The sequence below is a fragment of the Schistocerca cancellata genome, chromosome 11 (assembly GCF_023864275.1).
Source record: "Schistocerca cancellata isolate TAMUIC-IGC-003103 chromosome 11, iqSchCanc2.1, whole genome shotgun sequence".
Classification (NCBI taxonomy): Eukaryota; Metazoa; Arthropoda; class Insecta; order Orthoptera; family Acrididae; genus Schistocerca; species Schistocerca cancellata.
In genome coordinates this window covers 25,609,448-25,615,447 of record NC_064636.1, presented here as the reverse complement: position 1 = coordinate 25,615,447, position 6,000 = coordinate 25,609,448, and positions in this window count along the sequence as shown.

Sequence of the window (6,000 nt, the reverse complement as noted above, 5' to 3'; positions counted from 1 at the left end):
TGTGAAATGGGTTGATATTCATTCTGAAAAACTGGTTCTGAATCTTAAATTGTTAAATATGTTTCGCATTAGACCACCTCTAAATCAGACAACCATACTATCAAAGCCAATTAATGCCGCTAATCAGTAATGTGCTTCACGGGCAGAGACCTCACCACATACTCACCAGTTACAGTCTTGTGAGTAACACCCTTGCAGTGCCAAGTGCTGTTGTAAAACACTAATTAAATATCTAAGAATAGGACCACCTGTGCGGAAACAAACGATCAAGGTTATTGCCAGGAAGTGAGCAATCTGCAGAAATTTGTAAGTATGAAGTGTCTTTATGGAAATTGATAAGGGAAAATATTCCGGTGCATTCTGTTATTAAAGCCAAGTGAAGGTGCACATGTAAATATCAAGCTGTGTTAAAAGAAGTACTGAACACTTTCAGGAAGAGAATGTGGTGTTCTGAGCTAACATCCCAAAGATGTTTGGACTCACAGGCGGTTCTGCTTCTTAGAAATGTCTTAGCTCGAACTTGCCTAGGGTTTGAACTATACGTGTCGCATTACACATTCTAAATTACACTTGTGACCCTTTTGTTAAATTGTCTGGCTTACGGCAAGTTTGCAAAATACCATGTTAATGTAACATATGATAACAGTACTAATATTATTGGGAACTAAATTAACGACCTGTAATTGATGTAGGTCATGCAGTTGCTATTTGGTTAGAATAACGTTTGTTCAGAAAGCAAACTAATGGCAAAAGTGGTCATATTTAGAGTTACTGTTACACTAGTGCATTTGTATCCATTCAACACAGTTAGATTATTCACAATCTCATTGGGAAATACACGTTAGCTACACAAAAAGTTATTGCCCGTCTCCGGCCGCATTTCCGGCACACCAAACGTACTCACTAGACTGACTAGGGCAGTTCCCTTTCCCGAAGCCATCCATCTGAAAGGCTAAAGCTTATTCTACATTATTTTACATTTTAATATATTTAAATAATCAAAGCTTGACCACTTTCATGTTCTAAATTTATCATTTCATAATAAATGTTAAATTCTTTTACATAAAACCAATACAATTTCCTTCTTAACTTTGAATGTTACGGCCAGTAGCCTTGCACCAATGTGCTTTCTGATAAATAAAGGAAAAAAGTAACTATTTTGCACTAAACTGTACAACAAATATTCTATTACCTAACGATTCAATAAGGTATCATGCTGTCATCATTAAGTATGTTTTGTGTGGAGGAAATGATCTGATGCTTAACTGAAAATACTGATAATTTAAATTTGCTGTGTCTTTTAAACAAATAAAGCCACAGAGTTGATATTCACGTTTGTCATTTTAATGATGATACGCTTCTGTAAGAAATGTTGATTGTGAAGACCAACCAAAACGTTCAGATTTTAGCATTCAGGTCTTTGTTACAAAACTTGTTAATTTGACTTAAACAGTAAATCCTAAACTATTATAGATATGATCAATATTAAAGTTTTATTGGGATCACCATGAAATTTTATAGAGGATGGCAGATTAAAATTACTGTGGCTCGATTCCCTGCATTACCACAGACTTAGTTTTCTTAAACGTTTCCCTTTGTCTGATCTTAGGTCCACCATATTTGACGCTGCTAAGTCTCCTTGGCCACAAAAGCCTTCTACTGGGTTTCCCTATAACATAGGTTATCGCCTGTCTCACTAGCACACTACAGCGCTTAGGCCTCAATAGACGATAGACGCCTGTGAGTTTCCCCATCTCGGGGTGAATCTGCACCCTTTTTGGTACGCGGTCCTGGACAACAGAGTTCGTTTCAAAATTCCTGTAGGTGAACTCTTCCAACCATGTATTTAAATGAGAGCACAATACTTGTTAACCCACAGTGTGAGACTGTTTTAAAATGGCTTCGAAGTATACCACACTGAAAGGTCACGTAAAGTGATTGTGATTGTGTGTGTGTGTGTGTGTGTGTGTGTGTGTGTGTGTGTGTGTGTGTGTGTGTGTGTGTGTGTGTGTGTTGAAACGTAGCAAGTTTCAACCATTAAGATTGCTACTCAAGAGTTGCAACGACAAAGTGTCGTTTGGAAAGCTCGAGGAATTGGTGAACAAAGTTGAAGGCAGCAATTTAGAAAGTCTTGGCTGTGGGAGGAAGACAGTGTGAGCAGGAGAAAGGAGGGAAGGAAGAGGAACTGATAAGTGTTTGAATAATTTGGTGACACTCGATTCGTGACATCCCAGTGTTTTATTTCCTTTATCTGCAGCACGATATGACAAACCTGTGTCGGACGGGACAGATGCTTCTCAGAGTTTCAATTACTGCCGTCCTGTTATAGGCCGTGACAAGATAGACAGGCGTTCTACCGCAGCAGCAGCAGCGGACTGGTCCACCCCCATCCAGAACGTCACTTCCATTACGGCCACTTTGCCGCATACCGCAGTAGCAGCAATCTGCGGAACTGCCTGCCTTTAGCCGTCCTCTCTTCGGAGCAGAGACGGCAGCATTGCAGCGCCCTGTCTGCTGTATCCTGCCACTACACGGAGGACCGCTTGCTGCCAGTTATTCGGTATGTTGGCGTTGGCACCTGACTCCTGCAGCACTTTGCTGCCCAAATTAGATTAGTTTTTCGTTCCATAGATCCGTGCTGAGGAGATCCTTGTGGATGTGGAACATGTCAATTTTTTTAAGCTGAAATAACAATACTAATAGTATGAATATATGCAATACATCATTTGCTTCTATTAAAAAATTTGTCAATGGAGTAGTAGGAGTTGCCCACTAGTCTTTCAGGCTCCTTTTAAACTGATCTTTATTTGTAACTAAATTTTTTGTTTGCTGGCACATTATTGAAGATGAGTGTTCCTGAGTAGTGGACCCCTTTTTTAACTAAAGTGCTTTTAAGTCCTTGTGCAGATCATTTTTGTTCCGGGTATTGTATGTATGAACTGAGCTGTTTGTTGGAAAAAGAGATATATTGTTTAGGACAAATTTCATTAAGGAGTAAATATACTGAGAGGCAGTAGTTAGTATACCCAGTTCTTTGAGGAGGTTTCTACAGGACGTCCGTGAATTTACTCCACAAATAATATGTATTACACGCTTTTGGACTCTGAAAAATTTTTGTTTGACTTGAAGAGTTACTCCAAAATATTATTCCATATGACATTATGGAATGAAAGTCGGCAAAGTATGAAAGCTTTTTCATTTTTATGTCGCCTATGTCTGCTAACACTCGAATTGCAAATACAGATTTGTTAAGGTGTTTCTGCAGTTCTGTGGTGTGCTCCTCCCAACTGAATTTATTATCAAGTTGTAATCCCAGAAATTTAAGACTGTCAACCTCTTCTATCTGTTCTTCATACTTTATGCATATGCTGGGTGGAAACCTCTTACAGGTTCTGAATTGCATATAGTGAGTCTTTTCGAAGTTTAATGTAAGTGAGTTGGCTTTAAACCATTTATTAATATCCATGAAAATATCGTTAGCAGATCTTTCTAGAACTACACCCGACATACTATTTATTGCAATACTTGTCATCTGCAAACAAAATGAACTCTGCTTCTGGCAGTGTAACTGATGAGAGATCATTAATGTACACAAGAAAAAGCAATGGCCCCAAGATGGATCCTTGTGGGACACCACATGTAATTTCTTCCCATTCTGATGATGACTTAATTCACTAGTCCCTTGCACTGACACCCTTTGTTTCCTGTTAATGACGTATGACTTCAACCATTTTGCACCACTGCCCGTGACACCATAGAATTCCAATTTATTTTAAAGGATGTTGTGGTTCACACAATCGAATGCCTTTGACGAATCACAGAAAATACCCGCTGCTTGTAACTTGTTATTTAATGAATTAAGTACATTTTCACTGTAGGTGTAAATAGCCGTCTCGATATCAGAACCTTTCAGAAATCGAAACCGTGTTCTTGATAATGTTATTTGCAGTGCAGCCCTTTTAACAGTGGTTGTTAAAGACTGTTCTCCGGGCCAAGATCTCAATGAGTTCGGCCATATCTCCATTCTCAGTGCTTCTTGAATCTGCTTCTTGATGTCTTGCTCCTTTGCGGTATTATTTTTCACAGAAATGTATTGCCGCATTAGAAAATTTCAAAATCCTTAACTACATCAATTCAATGCTACAAACCCAGTTGATCAGTAAGCAGTGAGTAAGGCTTGATAACTTGTTCCAGTATGGGGAAGGAAATTTTGAGGCTACACAGAATTACTTTAGAATTGAAAGTAATGTCAGAGGGTGGTGTTTCACATTACGTCTGATGTGAGAAGCACATGTCCTACAAAATCCCCTGTTCAGGGTTACTTTTCCTTATGCAGAAAACTAATTTTTGGCACATGTTTAAGACGCATCCTTTATTTTTAATGTGCTGATTTCAAGTTGAACTATGGCCTTTGGCATATATCCTTAAACGGGAGTTTTGCATATGATTCAATGTGATGGAAGGTATCTGAGTAAAACAAATTTTCATTTAAATACTCGATTTTTATTCACTAAAACCATCTATTAATTCTACATATAAATGCTGACTGTCAAAACTGTTAATATTTCTGTTGGTGTTGAAATTCTATTTAATGTCCAAGTGCATAGCAGCATTACTGGCTCACCTAGTTTGCACACTGATAAAGTGCAGTAGCATCTGAGAGGTAATCCAAAAATAACTCTAGTCAAGTGGTTCCGTGCGCATGCTTCCTCCCACGGGGCTCAGTAAGCTGGTGTCAGTCAGTTCAGTGGTATGTTTCTTGTGTTCTGTTGTTTGCTTCCCTATTTCCACCCTTTGGCATTTAATGATGTAGTTGACAAGGAGCAAAGAGTTTAGATGAAATTTTGTTTTTTGTTACAGAAAACCCCAGCAGAGATGATTGGGATGCTTTGGTAAGCCCTTTTAATGATGGTGCTTTGGGGAAATCACATGGCTATGAGTGGTTTTCTCATTTCAAATCTGGCAACGTATCAACTGGAAATGTAATAAGCCATGGCTGTACTCGGATGTCAAATTCTGAAAAAATTGCCACATGAGCAATTGATGGTCATGAGTGGACCATTGACCAAATTTCTGAGGAAAGAAAAGGGTCACGGATCACAGTCCAGCAAATTTTAACTGAAGATTTGCACATGAGATGGGTGTCTGCAAAATTTGTTCCTCGCTCTCTCACTGCTGAATGAAGAGAAAGCAGCTTCAATGTTTGCCACAGCTTGAAAAGTGAAGTGCAAAACTACAAAAACTTTACTAAAATAAATGTGATTGGGAATGAGTGGTAGTGCTACAGGTGTGATCTGGAGTCAAGGAGTCAAAGCATTTGTGGAGCCAGTGGAAAACTCGAATATCACCACGATCCGAGAAAGCACGTCAAGTGCAATCTGATGTGAAAACAATGTTGGTCTGTGTTTTTGATATCAGTGAAATTGTCCACAAGGAGTTCATTCCCCCAGCACAAACAGTGAACCAACATTTTTATCTGTAAGTGTTAGGTCAATTACAAGAGAGTATGTGACTGAATCGGCCAGAACTCTGGATAAATGGGAACTGGTTGCTCGACCACAACAATGCTCCAGCCCACGTAGCTCTGGTGGTCCAACAGTCTGTGGCGAACAACAGTGCTTGTGCCTCATCCACCCTACTCACCCATCAGGCTCTCTCTGATGGTGTTTTGTTTCCTCGGATGAAGCAAACTATGAAAGAAAAGCAAGTCATTCGTTTGAATGAGATCAAAAAACAGGGTAGCAGCTTCGAACAGTATCCTGCCACACGAGCTCCGGAACTGTTTTCAGCAGTAGCAAAAGCTTTGGGCCGAGTGCATCATTGCACATGGATGATACTTTGAAGGGGACTAAAGTACTGTAAATGTAGGGTTCAATAAAAATGCAGAGCAAAAATTCGTTATTGAGCCCCCTCGTAAACTCTCAATTCCTGATAGAAAGCAGGCGAGTAACTCCCAGAAACTCGCATAAGACTAGAAATTGTCGATCCTGAGACGGGCAG